At 38.0% G+C, this 19,208-nt stretch overlaps 1 pseudogene; it reads left to right on the top strand.

The window, feature by feature from the left end:
- The window catches only part of LOC109045275, a 34,172-nt pseudogene extending 15,845 nt beyond the window's left edge, over positions 1–18,327 (top strand).
- Positions 18,328–19,208: the final 881 nt, after the last annotated feature.

Below are 19,208 nucleotides of genomic sequence, written 5' to 3'. Positions count from 1 at the left end.
CCTGCAATTGGAAATTGTGTGTAGTGGGATAGTGGCTATGTGAAACCAGCAACACTTAGGAGGCCTCATATAAAATCACTGACCACTCTGTCAAAATAAAAGTCATTAAATATTTTTTTTTGGTAGGTTTTCAAAATATATTATGCAAGATTTTCTCGCTATTTCTTAACATTTCAGTTTGGTGCTTGTCAGAGTTGTTCTCATCATTCTTTCCTGTGACAAATTATTTATTTTGACATTGCAGTGTGATTTTTAATAAAAAAACAAAATAAAAAATGAATTCCAGTATCCTGGTGTTGCTGACATCACCCAAGTCTTTGGTCATGGTCAGTGTTTTTACACAATAAGCTCCAAATTAGTGCCTCTCTGCATGGGTTAAGGCCTTCAACATGCATTTATTTGGGGAAAACAAAAATTAGCTCCATCCATTTGATTCCTGTTAAAGTTAAACAACTTATTCTTTATTCACTGTAAGAATGTTAGAAAGTGTGTGCATGTGTGTGTCTCTGCTTTTGTTTTGTTTTTGTGTGCCATTCAACATATCCTGAATATATGAGACATATCAATTAATCATCTCAGGTGATTTTATTTATTTTTTATTTATTTATTTTTTTACCAAAAAGATCTTATAATTTGATATCCTGTCAAGAATTTATTCACAAAATATTATTATGAAGTTCTATTTAGAACTTTTGTTGAATTTTAAATTGAGTTCTGAGTTCCATTCATAAGCAGATGGAGGCAAGAAGGCATTTTGGGACAGAAGTACATGGTAACATCTGCTACTTAAAGATATAACATACAGATAAATGTAAAGAATGAACCAAAGGTACTTTAATTTGTTGTTGGCATTCAAACAACCTGATCATTCCTGAGTTCTGCATTTTTATTTTCATTACATTTTGAGAATAGTAAACCATCTAAGCCATTTTTTCCTGGTATTATGAACTGAGCTTTACTGTGTTCCATGTTTTCAGAGAGCAGATATAGCTGTGGCTCCTCTCACTATAACCCTTGTCCGGGAGGAGGTGATAGATTTCTCCAAGCCCTTCATGAGTCTGGGCATTTCCATCATGATCAAGAAACCTCAGAAGTCCAAGCCAGGAGTCTTCTCCTTCCTGGATCCGCTGGCCTATGAGATCTGGATGTGTATTGTGTTTGCATACATCGGTGTGAGCGTGGTTCTCTTCCTGGTGAGTCGTTTCAGTCCATATGAATGGCATCTTGATGAGAATGAAGAGGCGAAGGATCCGCAGACGCCCCCTGACCCGCCCAACGACTTCGGCATCTTTAACAGTCTCTGGTTCTCTCTTGGAGCTTTCATGCAGCAAGGATGCGATATCTCGCCAAGGTTGGTGTATTATTTAGCCCATCCTTGTCTCTCCATCCTCATTTTTCTCTCTCCCCTCATCTTTGCATTTTATGGTCGTCTTGTCTTTCATGGTGCATATACGTTATTCTACTTGGGGTGTTTCACTTTTTAGTAAGCTTCTAACCTTAACCTATTGTCATCACTTCACTTTCATCATTCATTCATTCATTCACCTAGTCACGATATTGTCACTACAGCTGTTCCTGTCTTTATCGCCTCTTTTTCTCTTTTGAAGTACAGCTTGTTTTAAATGGTTCTCTTTTTTTTTTGTCATACTCCTCTTTGAAGCTGAAGAAACTTTTGCACTACATTCACCCCAATATTATCATCAACTGTCAGTATTTGTAGCCAATTTTGGCACTTGTAATGACATATAATCGTTTTACAGATTGTTTTGTATGAATCAACTTAAAAATGAGGGGGACAACAAGCAATTTGAAATAAACAAATCTGCGCCAGCTAATTATTTTTGCAGTTACTGCATATTATACATTTTTTGTTCAAACTTTTAAGCTCCATTCACACCAAGAACAGTAACTATAAAGATAACTATAAAGATGACGATATTAGCATCCACACCAGGGAGCGATATTGTGTGTTTATTCTAAGTGCGTGCGGTTCTCGAGCTGTTATAGTAGGATTGATTCTGATTGGCTGTCAATGTTTTTATCATTCATCAGCTGGAAAAAAAAAAAAAGTTCTGAAAGTGATTCCAAGGATATCATTTCTCCGTGCCTTTATCGTTATAGCTGTGGTGCGATTTTTAGAACTATATCTTTATCGTTATCTTTATAGTTATTGTCATTGTTGTGAACAGGCCTTTACTGTTAATGATAACAGAATTGTTAAACATAAAACCCAATGAAAACTGCATGCTTTGAAAAATAATCTAATGTGTTTTTTAAATTAAAGTAATGGGAAAAATATATATTTATATATTTTTAATTTTTTTTTAAATCTAAATATTTTATATTTATTACATCCAAAAAATAAAAAAACACATGAATTATACTTACTTTACAGGCACAATAACAAAGGCTTAGTGAACCTATAAAGGAAAATTCTGTTTACCTTTTTTTTTTTGTAACACTTTGAGAACTACTGCTTAGTGATGCTGGGTGGGCACCAACTAAAATAATTTATATTCACCATGTGTTGACTGTAAAATGTTCAGATTTTCTCTCTTTCACTTACCTTTTCTCTTTCTTGGAGGGCTACCGTGTTCTTGCTGCATGTCTCTATTTTACTGTCAGCAGTTGGTGTTTATAAACTGTTTCAGTGGAGGAGTCTCAGCCCTCTTCACTCATTCCATCATTCATCTATTCATTCATTCGATTTTCCTGCCCATCCTACTCATCTAATTCCTCCTGGATTCCTGTCTTTCATTCCGAGGTGCTCTTTGTGACCCTGTGCTTCTCATCCTCATCTTTCTACTGTCTCTCATGAGACAAACCTATCCAAACAGAAGCTTCACTTGTGCATTGAGTGATGGTTTTGTTAGTTTCTTGAAGACATTTACATCTTTTATCGGCAGTAATAGTTTCTATACATCTGTACTAATTGTTAACCTTTCACAGGGGTTTTGTTTGCTCTCCTATTGTTTCTCTTTCTCCCTCTTTCCCTCTCTCTCTCTATATCAGGTCTCTGTCTGGTCGTATTGTTGGAGGTGTGTGGTGGTTCTTCACCCTGATCATCATTTCATCCTACACTGCCAATCTGGCTGCTTTCCTGACTGTGGAAAGGATGGTGTCTCCTATAGAGAGTGCAGAAGACCTGGCCAAGCAGACTGAGATCGCCTACGGAACACTCGACTCCGGTTCCACCAAAGAGTTCTTCAGGGTAAGAAAGCAATGCAAATATACTGTCAAATGCAATAATACTGCTATTTTTAGCCAAAATGAGCACATAAGCCTGTGTGGTTATTGATCATGATAAAACTTGTATTCTGTGCCAGTGTTCCGTACTCCTGATCCACATTTTAGATCTCGCCCTTATTTACATCTACAGTACTGTTCAAAAGTTTGGGGTCGGTATGATTTTTTTTATGGTTTTGAAAGAAGTCTTGTACAGGCAAACTGCACTAACTACACCAATGCTGAAACAAAAAAAAAGCACTTTATGCAATACATAATGTTACATATGCGTTGTGTCCTGTATGACAAGAATACTTTTTGGATCATTCAGCCTCAGACTTCCAGGAAAAAAACTAGGATTGTAATCGGCTTTCAAATCATATATGGATAGGTTTTTTTTTTTTTTTTTTTTTTTTGGAATTCAGGCACTGAACGGATGAGTCAAATGTGCAAAAAATAAAAAATAAAAAACGTTTTTCTTGCTGTCGGAGCAAAGTCTAATGTGCATTATTCAACTCATTAGCTGAACTGGATTTGTCAATTAAAGCAGACATTCAAAATGTGCAGTACTGGAATGTTTCTTTTACTTTTAGATACTGAAATATGGCTTTGTTGGAGTGTCTGATGTTGCTTTGACAGTTTTGACAGTTTTAGGCTTATTTTACATGTTCATGTGGTGAGAATTGTAAATTATTGTTGATTTAAACAACTTAAATCCGCAACAACTAAGTAGTCTTAAGGAAAGGAAACGTGTGTTTACTTGCAAGAAGTTCTGAGACAAAACTGCGATGACAGTCAGTTGGCAATCTGACAAAGACGTGTCACCACAGACCATACGACCATCTTTGACTAAAGACATGTTTTACTGAATTTTAGCCAGAAACCGTTTTTCATGTGAGCTAGCTAGAGGCAGAGTGTGTGTGTGTGTTTTGAGATGACAGGGAACATGGCAGTTTTAAGATGACCCAGATACACCACTGCTGATGAGCTCATCCTGTCATTTCACCTTAATGTCACAATTACTTGCTATGTGTGTGTGTGTGTGTGTGTGTGCGCGCACGTGAATGAAAGCAGATATACATGTATATGTATTCACAGACACGTAATCAGTCACTGTCACCTCACAGACCCACTATAGAATGGTTGGAGATTGAGATGGAGAACACATGAAATGAGGTGCCCTTTTGCTCCTCTCTGTTTCATGAGTCATCATCTGTTAACAAACCTGATCAGAGCAAAGATGACAGGAGAGCAGCCGACACAGATGCTGGCTGAATTTGATGTGGAGACAGTCTCCACCTTGTGTTCATAACGCATTATTGCAGCAAACTATCCTAGCAAGTAGTTAATGTAACTCAGCCTTGATTAGATGGTAATGTTGGTTTGAGTTTAGGTTTTTAGGCAGAAAAACTATTTTGGGTTTATTGTGGAACAATCATCACAAAACAAGCAGTCATTCTAAACTTGATGGCTTTATTTCTTCCATGCAGCACAAATGGAGAAATTATGTCAGTAGTCTTTTACATGAAATTACAATGAATGAGAACTAACATTTCAAACATAAAAAAAAAAAAAAAAAAAAAAAAGGATGCAAAAGCATCATAAAATTGTAGCCTGTATGACTAGTATTTAGCAAGGATGCATTACATTGATCAAACTTTTTTTAATACATGCAGTTCTTTTGAACTTTCCATTTGTCACAGAATCCTGAAAAAAACAATGTATCAAGAGTTACCACAAAATATAAGCACTGCAACTGTATTCAACACTGATAATAATAACAAATGTTACTTAAGCACCAAATCAGCATATTAGAATGATTTCTCAAGGATTATGTGACATTGAAGATTTACGGCTGCTTTGCCATTACAGAAAAAAATACATTTTAAAATATATTCAACTCAAAAAGGATTTCTACACATTTTACAATATTAATTTTGCTTGCGTGGATTCCTTTTGCAATCTGAGAAAGTCTTCGTTTTTTGTGAACTATTCTTTAGAAGAAGATATTAATAGTTTAATGATAATGTTAAAATACAAAAAAGGTTTAGGGTTTTGCAGAATGAAATATATTGGATCAAATATAAAAAATCATCATTTTTAATCAAATATTAAAAGTCAATTAAGTGTCCATCATGATTAATGGCTGTGTTATGTACTTGAGGATTGGACTGGCCAGACACAGCTCATCAAGTAGTATAAGTTGGTATGATATGTTTATCATGTCAGAGATCTGAAAAGAGTTATAATTTTTGAATTTGCATTTGGTGCTGCTAGTGGAACAGAAATTACACACTTCCTGCTTTGAATTCTACAGTTTGTGCCAAAAACTCGAGAAAAACACATTCACATACACTCCTACACCAGCTGTTTGGAGGTCAAGTTAACCTACTTACATGTACGATATGTGTGAGTGTATATGTGTAAAACTCTGTCCTATAAAGGAGTGTGTGTGTTTGTCCTAATAAATTTAGGTGTGAGTGTGTGTGTGTGTTTTCTCCAGAGATATCCTGTCCGCTATATGGCCATTTATAGCTACCCTCGCAAGAGATAGGCACAGAATATTTTGGCTTATGCAACTTTAAATCACCTCAAATGCAGAATTGCAGCACAATTACAAGGATAAGTAGAGCCATGATTTCTCTGTACTTTCATTCATTCATTCCATGCATTCTTAGTGTGAGAATGTTGTGTGGGAGAACTGTGTGTTGACATGTTTTTGGTTTTTTTCTTATACTGTAGTCAGTGAGTCATACTCATTTTTGATGCAGAGCTTGTTTGTAATGGCCTTGGTTGGACAGACAATGTGAAGGACCTGTTAAGTGATTATTTCAAGGGGTCTTAATTTTATATTCTAATTTTCTAAGATTTTATGCTTTGATGCTCTTCGGGTTTAGTCTCCTGACAGCAGGACTATTTAAGATCAAGCGTTCCTGAAAAATCTTGTACAAAATGCTAATTGAGAGAAAAGTTTGAGATCTTTATTTGATAACGTGTCTGGGGTGGGTTGTTGCGAGACATCTGAAATGTTTTTTGATTGAAATGGTGTTTTTCAGGTTTTGAATTTAATGCACATTTAAATGGAATATCCTAGATGGACCATTTTTACTGCTGTGCCCCAGTAAAATATTACTGATAAATCTTTGCCTGACAGTTTAGATTTCCATATACTGTCCTGAGGATCATTTTCTCTGATAATATTTCTGTATGTTTTTAATCATCTGTTTAAAATCAGATCTAGAGATGCCAGCGAATCACTATTGATCTAATAAGATCTAGAAATCTTCAGTTCGATTCATTCAGATGCAGCAGTTTCTCACATCAAAATGAGATATTTTATAAGACAGAAAACAAAAAGCTCCCTGGATGAGGTGATATTTACCTACATTCTGTTGTATGAAACAACTTGTCTGTCGCCACTGAGGAAACCGCTTATTGCGTGAACAGCTTAGGAACAAGAAACATTGACAGGTGTACACAATTTGTATCCCTATACCCAAAACAGTATTTAAATATAGAGACAATTTTTGTTGGGGGCACTGTACCTAAATACTGATGATTGGCTAGAAATGCTCCTGGTACCCATCATATATGTGACCAAATGTAGCTACTTTTCTAATAATATAGTGGAGTATTATTCATGGTGGCTGGTATAGTTCACAGAAGTCCCAGTCCATTCCTGCGCTTTCTTATTTGTAAAAGGTCACGAAATTCCCACGTCTCTCTCTTAACCTTTCAATTATTTCCTCTTTGTCCTCTCTCTCTCTTTCAGCGTTCAAAGATCGCTGTCTATGAAAAGATGTGGTCTTACATGAAGTCAGCCGAGCCGTCAGTGTTTGTTAAGACCACCCCCGACGGAGTGGCCCGGGTCCGCAAGTCGAAGGGGAAGTTTGCGTTCCTGCTGGAGTCCACGATGAACGAATACATCGAGCAGAGAAAGCCGTGTGACACTATGAAGGTGGGAGGGAACCTGGACTCCAAGGGCTACGGTGTGGCCACGCCCAAAGGGTCGGCATTAAGGTGGGTGGAATAATATAACAATTCACTCTGTTGTTATAGTATTCCACCTACCCTGATTCCCCCATCTCTCTCTTCTCTCTGTCTCGTTCATGTTCTGTTTATCATTCCTATTCTCTCACCCTCTACCTTTTCTCATTCTCTCTTTCCTTGGAACTCTTTTTCCTTCTTTTTTGCTTTCACTCTGCCTGTCTCTCTCTCTTTCTCTCACGGTACATGATAAGGTAAACGTGTCTTTGTGTTAAGTTTCTTTTTCTTTAGTCATGTTTGTTGCGGTAATGTTTCTCTCTACAGAAATGTCACTTAACTTCATTTGCAGTCCATTTTTACAGTGTAATGCCTGTTGCTGTTGATTTCCTACCCCCTTTTTCTTGTCATCTTCCTCCCTCTTTTTGTCTTCTTTGTCCTTTGCTTTGTGCTGTGTTTTTTTGCAGTTCTGTAATGTTTGTATGGTTGGATTGTTTTTTTGGGGGGGGGGTTTTCTCTGCACCGGTGCTGTACTGCCTGCTGCCAAGCATGTCATGCCATACGCTGTTTCCTTCCCATCACTCACCAGCACTCCACCTCTTTTTCTTCCTCTCACTTCTTTCTGTTTCTCTCTGCACCACAAGCACCTCACTTGCACACACGCTTCTGTCTGTACCCAGTAGCTGGCGCAATTAACCAATCGAATGGTCCAACTAGTTCACCAGTTAACCAATCGAGCGCTCCAACCACTTCACCAGTTAACCGGTCTCTCCTCTTGTACTGACCCCTAACAAAAAAGCAACTGCCAGTTGCTGCAGTCTCATTAGATTTCTCACGAACCTGTCCCTTTTCTTATGAGCTGTGTTTATCGTTTGAAGAAGCGCTGTAAACCTGGCGGTGTTAAAACTGAATGAGCAGGGCCTGCTGGACAAGCTGAAAAATAAATGGTGGTACGACAAGGGCGAGTGCGGCAGCAGGGGAGGGGACTCGAAGGTCAGCCTCAATCTCACCCAAACAACCATTTTCTAGCTACGAGTAATCGGCAAGGCTGTGACCTATGACCCCTGGCAACAGTACCGTGACCCTCAGGGGTGAACACGAGCAAACTGAGCCTAATGACCCAAGGACATTAGCACCACTGTGACGGCCGCAGTTAATGTCAGCAATGATAAGGCAAACTGTGATCAGATGTGACCCTTTACTTGGCTAATGGAGGAAAGGAAGCAGAGGAGGAGAGGAATAAAGGCTCGAGTGGGTGGATGTGTGGAGCAAGGTCAGGGTCACCAGGAGCGCAGCTTATTAGGATGCTTAGGTTATTGCGAAGCCGCCTTGTGGGTTTGTTTGTGTGGTGAAAAAAACAGCTTGTTCCAGGTAGATGAGACTAGGCCCTCTCTGGCTCTCTTCTGATCTGTAATATCAGATCATCAGAAAATTTACTGTTTGTGTCTACCAGATTTCCAGGATTTAAAGGGCTATCAAGAAAGAGAAAAAAAGAGAGAGTAGACAGTATTAACAAGACCAAAACTGCTCTGGAAAATAGTTTCCTGTACTTTTCTAAAGCATTTAGGATTGCCTGAGGCCGTTTGATGTTTATTATTATGTTTAAGGGATAGCTCACCCAAAAGTGTAAGTTCTGTCATCATTTACTGTACTCATGTCGTTCCAAACCAGTGACTTTTATTTTTTGGTCAAACATAAAGATATTTTGTCCATACAATGGTAGGGCCATATGATTTCCGTGATGTGGTGTGGTGGTCTTGTGAGCGTAGAATCTTTAGTACTTCTGTTCCTCAGCTGCGTAGCATATACCAGACACTACTCCCAAGTTGCTCTTTGCGTGAATTAAAGTTTTATTCATGGCCGGGAGCCCACTGGTCACAACAACTAAGAGAGACTATCTGAACAGAAGGATACATGAACATTTATACCTTGTTGTTGAGTAAAAATCAATGTCACTCAAGTCTTCTTCCCTGTATTTGGTTATACTGATCTGGTCATTGGTTTGTCATTTGACTGTTCTACTGTTTTAAGCACTTTTTGGGTAAGTATAGATTATTTAATCATAGAGACACGGTCTTTGATCTGAGCATCCTTAGTCTGCACTTTTCTGAACATGCCCTTTTGACTCCTACTGAGACATGAAAATATTTCCATCACAAGGTCTTCACAGCAACCCACCAAAATAAAAGTTCAGCTTAACTTGAAGAAACTTTGACAGAAATATATTACTTAATGTAATGATAGTACTACTACTATTAATAACATTTTTATTCTTTAAGGAATATTTACCAGAAAAATTATTAAGTATTTATTTAAAATATACACAACAGTATTTTTCAAACAACAACAAAAGTTTATTTGATTTTTTTTTTTTTTTTATAAGATCAATTAATTAGAGATGCTTTTGAATATTAAAATTTAATGAAACCATAAAAGAATGGAAAACAGAATTTGGTCAAAATAAAACTAAATTTGAAAACGTATTTCATAGGGCCTTGAAACTGTAATTTTTGATAACATTTTAGAAGAAATAAAGTCATACTGGTTTGGAACGACACAAGGACACATTTTTATTTTTTGGGGTGAACTCTTCCTTTAATAGTGTTGTAGCACGTTGTAGTTTACGACACCCTCTTGAAGTTTGGAAATGCCCTAGATGAAGTGGGGTTTTGGACAATATCAGCATAAATATTTAGCATTTTTTCTGTTTAAATGCATTCAAGAAACTTGCAGCTATCATTGAAGACCAGCAATAATGAAGTTGTTCTCGATTACGTATTAATAGCAGTATACAAACACCATAGTCAGCTGTGATGCCTAATTACTGGATTAAATTTAACTTGGGTTTCTTTTAAACGTAAAAGTATTTTTATGTGTTCTGAAATCAAATTTTTAGTTTAAATGGTTTTTTTTTAAAGTTTGTGTTGTCCCTTGTGAATTTTTTACAAATGCCAAGGATTTATGCTGATATTGTTCAAATTACTAAGCCAAACATTTGGAGGGCATGTTGAGTGATTGTTTGTTTGTGAACAAATTGTTGGTAGTGGCAAAAGAGAAGTGTGAGGATTGTGTATCTTCACGTGACCAATCAAACAGCCAGATTATTATTTTTTTTATTATTATAATTTTTTTTAAATCTTTGGCCAACTTCCTGCCACAAGTATGCAAATCCCTTTGGAGCCGCCAGCTTTCTCAGATTATTCCCTGAATTGGTGTGTAACCCATGGAAAAGCCCGTAGCTTCCTTGTTGATGAGATTAAAGAAAAATACAAGCCTGCTGGAGCCAGACATTCCTGAAAGGATAAAACATCACAGGAAAACGTGAGAATTCTAATTAAACACTCCTAGAAAACAAAGGTGGAGAAAGATCTGGTGCCGTATTGTAGACTCAGAAAACACACCACATTCATCTACATACGAATGCACAGATGACCACAAACAAGCACAAATTCATTATACACGCACACACTTTTCAATGAATTTATGGCCGCTTTTCTTTAGCCCCTGTGCCTGCAGAATGATCACCCTGTGTTCAGCCTATCATGAGGGCAAGGCAGCCCCACTCAGTCCTGATTGGTCTTCAAATGCAAGTTCATTGCAGTATTTGGCTCTTGCTCATGAGTGGCACCTGAGATCTAAACTCTGAGACCAAAATGGCTGCCTAGTCTGAGCATTGATAAGTTGAGCATTCTGGGTGGAGGGTGTCTAGTCTGTTATGACATCACAGCTGCATGTTTCTCATTTATTGACCTGAGTCTGATCCAAAATGCATGAATGGAGTAATTCAGCAAACCCAGCGAGTATACCATTCTATTAACGCACAAAAACTTTTAAAATACACAGATCTCAATGCTTCACATAGCAAAGATATCAGTATTAGGGCCTCTTTTTTATGCATGGATTACTGACAGATCCAGTTGTATTTAGCTGTTGGTGATTTGACATAATCCTGAGTTCTGAGTCAGTTCAACAGGTGTGTACACTCATAAACCGTATTCAATTACTGAACATATTCAGGATTCAGAACGCACTGTTGTTGAAGTAGTAGCAATGTTTAGTAATAATTTAGAATTTTGAATGAAATTTAAAATTTGAATGAAAACTGGAGAAACCAAATTTGTAAAGTGCTGTTGCATGAGTAGAGTTGAAAATGAAACAATATTGTGGATTTTCACTTATAGATACACATAAATACAAGCTGAATGTACTCAAGCAATAGGTCCATGTCTCAATAAACAGATCTCATTGTTTCAAGGTATTATTCGTCAGGTATCAAACCATTCGATGTCTGAAGCTGGCTTTCGTTACGGTGGTAAGTATGGCATATTTGCTTTGCTGGATTGCGACTCTCATCATTTAGCAGAAGGAAAATAAACTGAGTTTCCCAGCAGTCCTACTGATGACATACTAACATCTTACAAAACGAAATGCCCAGAAGGAATAGTAACATCGTCGATCGATACTGTTTCCGTTGTTTGTCTGCTGCCCTGGAAACAAATGATTTGTGGCAAAAAAAAATTTAAAAGGGTGCATTATGCAAATATCTACAAATCCCGCTCTAATATTAATATTTAGTTATTATTTATGTGCTGACTTCCATAAGGGCTAGGCATTTTTGTTTGTAAGATGTTTGGCTTCAGCCCTCACCCACCACAGACCGGTTCCCCTTCTGACTGCTGGGTCCTGTTTGTCTGTTAGTCAAGTAAGGGTTTTTTCTCCCGATGGATCCGGCTTGCTGAATACTAGGTTAGAGGAGCTGCATTCACACCACAATTACAGTAACCAAACTCATCTGCCCAATGCTCTTTGTAATTATGCTCTGTGTTGGTTACTCTCTCTGCCTCTGTTGGAACAGTGAGTGCCGATTACTCAAAGCGATAACAGTAGGTAGCACTGCCAGATCAAAGGTCGAAGGTAACACTGAGGCTAGCCCTGCCTGCATTCCCTCTCTCTCTCTCTCCATCTATCTCTCTCTCTCTTATTCTCTCGCTGTCTACAATATCAACAGCACAAGGCCAGTTGTCCTACAGTATCGCTTTGGTTAACAGATATTCGGTAGGTTTAAGTTTTAATAACATAAAATAACATAACGGTGCCATGTTATTTATGTTATTTCCCCTCGTGAAGAACTCCTGTAAACCTTGCAGTGTTGAAACTCAGTGAACAAGGCATCTTAGACAAGCTGAAAAACAAGTGGTGGTACGATAAGGGTGAATGTGGGACCAAAGACTCTGGGAGTAAGGTTAGTCTGCTCACTCATCTACTTCTAACAAACAAACATATTCATATTCTACAAATATTGTAACGAGTCCCAGCGTTACTTACCGGTTTTAATGTAAATCCAATGGATTTGGCTCCAGCTGGATTCACTTCATTGTGAAATCATCTTTACACACTGTATGCAGTTTTTTTGTTTGTTTGTTTTAACATTATGTAGGACAAAATCAAAACCTTTAGCAATAATGAAGCAACACAACAGACACCCCCCCCCCCCCCCACACACACACACAAGAATTTATTCACCGCACAATAATTCATTATTTTAATGATGTAGTAATTAAGTGTTACATAACAGTATCTTGTAGCAAGCATTCGTAACAATTAAGTATTTCATTAGATTTGTTCTCTTCTGCTGCTGTGACATGGCCTCGTTCTCAGTATTGCTGTTGTGTTTACTGATTTGTGCATAAATAGTCTCTGGGCAACATTCATAGACATTAATCATCAGAATGAGAATTTAAAAGAAGCACAGTCATTTACAAAGTATTTCTAATTGATGCATTGTGTAATGCTAATATAGGGAGTAAGTAGGAGTCTGAATGCGTTAAATTATTTGAAGGTGGATCAAATCTGCTGAAGTCACCTGGGGCATATCCTTGGTAATTTCATAAGCATATGCACAACAGAGGCTATACCACTGACTATATGAGCCTGTAACCATGGTAACCGTATTCAAAAACAGGTCTCAGGCTTTGCATTCAAAAGAGTAATACTCCTAGTCCTCTGCTGCTATGCTGCCCTTTCGCAGGCTTTTAGTGAAGACAGACCGTGTTCGTGTGTGTCAGAGTGTCAGGCTGGTGGTCACAGCAGCAGAACCCAGTCCTGTTTAGGCTTGTCTGTGTTTTGAGGTGTGGCATTGGTCGCATGCAGGTGTCTGTTAATGAGTTTTGAAGGCTGTGAAGCTTGCAGAAGTAGTTCAGAGAGGGGAATTGCCATAGTAACATCAATATTCTTCCCCCTCCTTCTCCTCTTCCTCACTTCCTCTGTTAAGATGGCAGACCGAAGAAGCCAGAGGATCCGACTGTAGCTCTCTGATGGCAGCTTATTTGTCATGTTTCTGTACTGACCCAACTTCACCTCTAGAGGGGGCGAGAGGCTCAGAGCTGGCTCTGTGTGTGTGTGTGTGTGTGTGTGTGTGTGTGTGTGTGTGTGTGTGTGTGTGTGTGTGTGTGTGTGTGTGTGTGTGTGTGTTCTGTGTGAGAGCAGTGTTTCACTGTCTCTTTCGCCAATAGAGTGAAGAAGGTATGAGAGGATAGAGGGAATAATTTCTTCCTCTCTTGAGCTGCCTGAGCTTTTAATACATTAATCTTTGACCTCTGGGCACATCTCATATTGATTTGATGCCCTTTTGAATACACCCCTCAAGAACCCCTTTTTATTTAGCTCATCTTCTTTCCCTCCAAGCAAATTGCGTGCAGTATGTGTGTAATAGGGCTTGCACGGCTTCTCATTTTGACTGGGTGGAAAGTGGTCGACTAGTCAGCAGATCACAGTTTACCGTATTCATATGATTCAACAACAGCAGCCTTTGCTGTCTCTGGCAAGTGTAATTCTGCTTTAATGGAGAGTTTCAGAGTGCACAGAAAGTCCACTCGGCTGAATCAGGTGAGAAATTGCCATTTCCAGATTCATTCTACAAAAAAGCAGTCATGTCTCAGTCGCTTATGGTTTCTGTCAGCCTTTGAGCTCCACTTAATATAAATTAATTTAGTTTCAGAGCAGTTTGCAATAACTTTGGATCAATTTGGCTTGAAATGAATCTCCGAATTCTGCAGCACTTATAACATGCTTTCTGAAAGTAAACTACTCTGTGTTGATTTGAATCATTTCCAGTATATTTGAGCATATGCTTAAAAATAAAGGGCCAAAAAGGGTTTATTTGACAACAATGCAATGGAAGAGTCATTTTAGGTGCAGAACCTTGTCTTGTGCGACATTTCTGTCGGATCCAATATAGCTGGCGCAGCATCATCTTTTATTTTCAATCTTTTTGAAAATACTGCATTAAATTGTGCTTTGTTTGTAAATGAATCCGCAGTAAAATGAAGTGAACAAAGAACTAAATTCTTACTGATGCGGTCTGGAACTTTAACATTAAAAATAAAGTTCAGCCACTCTTTTCTAACATTGGGATCAGAGAGAAGAAAATGCAAAGACTGTTTCCACAACTTGGCACTGCACAGCGTCTTGTCTTTGGAGCCATCTTTATCGTTTGGTTTCTGTGTAAACCTTAATTTGCCATTCTCGTTATTTATACTGCATGCACCAATTGGTGGGCGGGGCTAAACAGGCAGTGATGTAGAAACAGGCTTTGATCATCTTCAGCTGAGGTGGTGTTTAGCCATACTATTATGTCATATAGTGACATATTCCACAAGCTGTCATTTTGGCAGACTGGCTTCGATATAAGCTGTTTTTAGACTAACGAGAAAGTTAATTAATTCGAGCAATGTAATTTCGAGCATTTCTTGCTATTATAGCTTATTATACAAAGCTAACAGCATGCATCTCCACAGAAACGCAGTTTATAGACAGAGAAATTATCCTCCTGCTGTCAGAAGCATATAGAACTAGCACAACTGAAGCCATTTGAACCATGACTAGTCGACACAGACCCAGTGAATTGACTTGTCGTGCAACCCCTGGTGCGCAAAGAGTGAAAGTGACGATACGCTGCTGTGTGTGTGAGTGTGAAAGAGAGCATGCTGGTAATGCATGGTTTATTTTGTTAATTATTATATCATAGTTTGGTTTGCATCCAAGTACACTACTTCTGTACTAACTGTGTCTCCCCCCTGCAGGATAAGACCAGCGCGCTGAGTCTCAGTAACGTGGCTGGTGTGTTCTATATCCTGGTGGGGGGTCTGGGTCTGGCCATGACTGTGGCTCTGGTGGAGTTCTGCTATAAGTCGCACCATGAGACCAAACGCCTCAAACTTGCCAAAAATGCCCAGAACTTCAAACCAGCTCCTCCATCCACCGCACAGAGTTTCACCACATACAGAGAGGGCTATAACGTCTACGGAACAGAGAGCGTCAAAATATAATGGTTCGTTTTCTGTGTGTTTTGATTGTTTGTTAGTAATACCGTTTTTAAAGAAAAAGGTATTAATGATGAGAGGTCCACTTCTGATGAGATCAGAGTTGTTGTTCAGTTCTGAGGTAAGTAAAGTTTCTCACTGTGTTAAACCTGCTGTTTTTTTTAGAATAACACTTATGAACTGCTCCTGCTATTTGACAGATGTCACTAAAAGAGTTGTCCTGAGAAATCACACTTGTCTCTGTATCTGCCCTAAGCTTTGTAAACATAAAAGAAACAAGAATCTGAGTGTGGCCAAGTCATGTTAGCCAGATGTTGCTTTATAAAATGACAACTTACACTACCATTCAAAAGTGTGAGGTTGGCAAGATTTTTTTTTTTAAAGATGTCTATTATATTCACCATGGCTGTTTTTGTTTGATTTTAAATAGTCAAAATAGTGATTTATTTTTAAATAAATTTGACATTTTTAAAATTACTGTTTTCTATTTTAACATGTTTTAGATGTAATTTACTCCTGTGATGCAAAGCTGAATTTTCAGCAGCCATTACTTCAGTCATCACTGTCACATGATCCTTCAGAAATCATATTAATATGCAGACTTTCTGATTATCAATGTTAAAAACTGTTGTTCTGCTTAATATTTTGGTGAACATCGTGATATTCTTTTATGAATTGAAAGTTCAAAGGAACAGGATGCATTTGGTATAAAAAAATTTGTACTGACCTTAAACTTACGAATGATAGTGTATATAAAATAAATACTTATTTAAAAGATTAACAATATACAACATAAATAACTAGACAGTAAGTAGTGACTACAGTATGTAACATGAGCTATTTGTAACCGGTAACAAAATCATAAAACTTGAATGCAATCATAAAACTTCAGGGCACCTGCAAACTGTCAGGGATAGAGGTGGTCTCTAATTCAACACTTTAAGGTTCAGTCACATTTACCGTTTGTTCTGCAAATTTTCAATAGGAATCCATGCAATCAGAAATGTTGCTTAAGGGTTAAATAATTCCTCACACAGACTTTGCATCTGCTTTAAGTTGGTTAAGTGAAATTGCTTGAAAGTTACTTTCCCATGAGTTGTGTGTCATACACCACTACACTATTGACAGCAGACAATGGTTGCTGAAATAGTGCTAATTAGACCACGCTTATAGTCAGGTGGAATTTACAGCAGCTTTAAATTTTTTATCATGAATCAGGGACTCCATCTCTTCAGACATTCTGCATTTAGATCAGCACTTTGTTGATTTGCCTTTTGTCTGATTGAATTGTTCTGTTATTGTCAAAAGAGCATATGTGTCTGCAAGTCTCAAATGAGTCGGATGCTCTCTTTTCTTATTCTCAGATTGGAAGCCTGTCCCTTGCTGATCATGTGGTATGTGGCATGGGATAGACTCTCCTTCTCTTTGAGTCGACTGCGATTCCCTTTAGAAAGTGGACAAGCACCCAACCAAAACTCATCTCACCAGAACACTTGTCTTCTCGGCTCTGACTACAACCCGAACCAATAATCACGCGACAGACTATCGGTGGACCAAACAGCCAGCCAGCCAGCCGCCCGACCGCCCTCTCTCAGTGCCTTACTGAACCAGTGGCAAAACATCAAATCATGCAGACCATCTCACCAAAGTCCTGGAGATGTTCTGCTGGGTGCTGGGTATAAAACCATATCTCAATTTATTCTTATTTTGAGAGGGAAAGGCAGAAAAGGAGCAAGAGAGAGATAGACACACAGCGATAAGAGGTTTGATTTGGTTGATATCATGATCAGTGCTCACAGTGTTTAATGAGTGACAGTCAGCTTGTCTCCATGACAACTCTCACTAGAAGGAGTGTCTGCAGACAAACATTTTATGCAAATTGTATGACATATTTTTGAAGGATTCTGCTTATTCATTTAAAGTTTGTGCTGTGATTCTGTGTCCTCATCAACATAATTGTTATGAATAATGTAAATAATAATTTCAGATACATTATGGCATCAGAGAAATAATGTCAATATTGGTTCCCTTTCACAATTTGCATTTTATTTAGAGTTCTAATCATAGCGTATTTACTATAGTGGGAGTGAATTCATAGTGTGTGTGTGTGAGAGAGAGAGAATATGTCTCTATGTTCTGTACTATAAACCCAACAAGAGTTTAAGATTCTGAATTTATTTGCCAGAATACTTTATTATGAAACATAGGAAATAAATAGTGACAGCACATTGATATAAGATCAGCAGCAACAACAACAAAAATCATAATCAGTTTTCTGTTTAGATCAGTTCTTTTTAAGGTCAGGCTTAGGAAACAACAAAATGTTTAATAGTTTGTAATTACGTTTTTGTTTTAAAATACTTTAATGAACTGCGATTGTCACCGAGATAAAATATGAACTGTTAAACTGATGTTAAAAAAAGAGAAAACAGATCTTTGATTTTATCAATGCTGATAAAGTGTGTTTAAATTCTTAACATTTGTTTAGATGGTAAAATGCATATTTATTTTGAAGATTTTCTAAAACTGTCTCCTGTTTGATTTCTAAGTGAACTTGCATGTACAGTAAGAATGAAAACGGCCTTTCCCTCATTAAAGCCTCCTCTTTTCATGCCCCAGCTTCTGCTCCCCTTCTCCTCCTCCTCCATGCCCTGTTAATAATTAAAAAAGCGAATAGAAAATTATGAAATGGTCAAGATACATCCTGAGGAAAACAACAATCTGTCCCTTTGCATGACTGCATCCAACTCTTAAACATTTAAGTATATTTTGTAAATAAAGACAGATTTAAGACAAATTTCTACTGACTAATGTGTCATTTCAGCTGTGAATTTGTATCTCAAACATTATCGTTTGTCATTGACACTTACATTTTTCAGGAAATTTCCGTGTAGGATTACCTTACTTATAGTTGTCTGTACAGATTAGGTTGGTAGAAGGTATTTTAACGTCGAAAAACACCTTAAGTCATCTTAATTTTGTCATCTTTTATCACGTCTGACAGCTACACAGCTGGAGCTCTGCACAGCTGACTGACATGTTCCACTAAACTAGCAAAAGACCATGAGATCAAGTCAAAAGCTCTGAATGAAGAGATGATCATATTTATAATAACTCACTTACAAATAATCCTCATCACAAATGCAATACAAGCCACCTGCTGAGCAAATAAGCGCCTGCTGTGCATGTAAATGTAGTACATGCAGCACAGCAGCAGCTGACAGTTAAACAGGTTTGCGTAGAAAGAGATTAATGGTAAAGTGCTTCACTGCAACTGTTTTTAGAGCTTCATAACCAGTGTAGTGCTGCTTGATTCCTCTAAAGGCTTATCATTAGTGTGGTCGGTCACCAGAGGGTTGCTGTTTCGATCCACAGAATCATCATTGGTCCCTTGAGACCTTCAGAAGGACTGGGTCTGTAGCACTTGTGGATAAAAGCGCCTGCTAAATTGCTACTTCTTAACATTTGAGCAAGTGTTGATTGTGGGGTGTTTGTTTGGACTGTATAAAAACACCACATGCACAAGCGCAAACGTTGAAAGGAGAGTCCAGTGTCTGGCTTGATGCTCATTGCAGCAGTTATGCAAACTGGCCATACGATTTTTATTCGGATAATAAATAGTGATGCACCCGCCACACCCCTCAAATGCCACAACGCGCTCATTTCCCCATGACTCAG

The sequence above is a fragment of the Cyprinus carpio genome, chromosome B5, assembly GCF_018340385.1.
Source record: "Cyprinus carpio isolate SPL01 chromosome B5, ASM1834038v1, whole genome shotgun sequence".
Lineage (NCBI taxonomy): Eukaryota > Metazoa > Chordata > Actinopteri > Cypriniformes > Cyprinidae > Cyprinus > Cyprinus carpio.
This window is presented reverse-complemented; position numbering and strand designations above follow the sequence as displayed.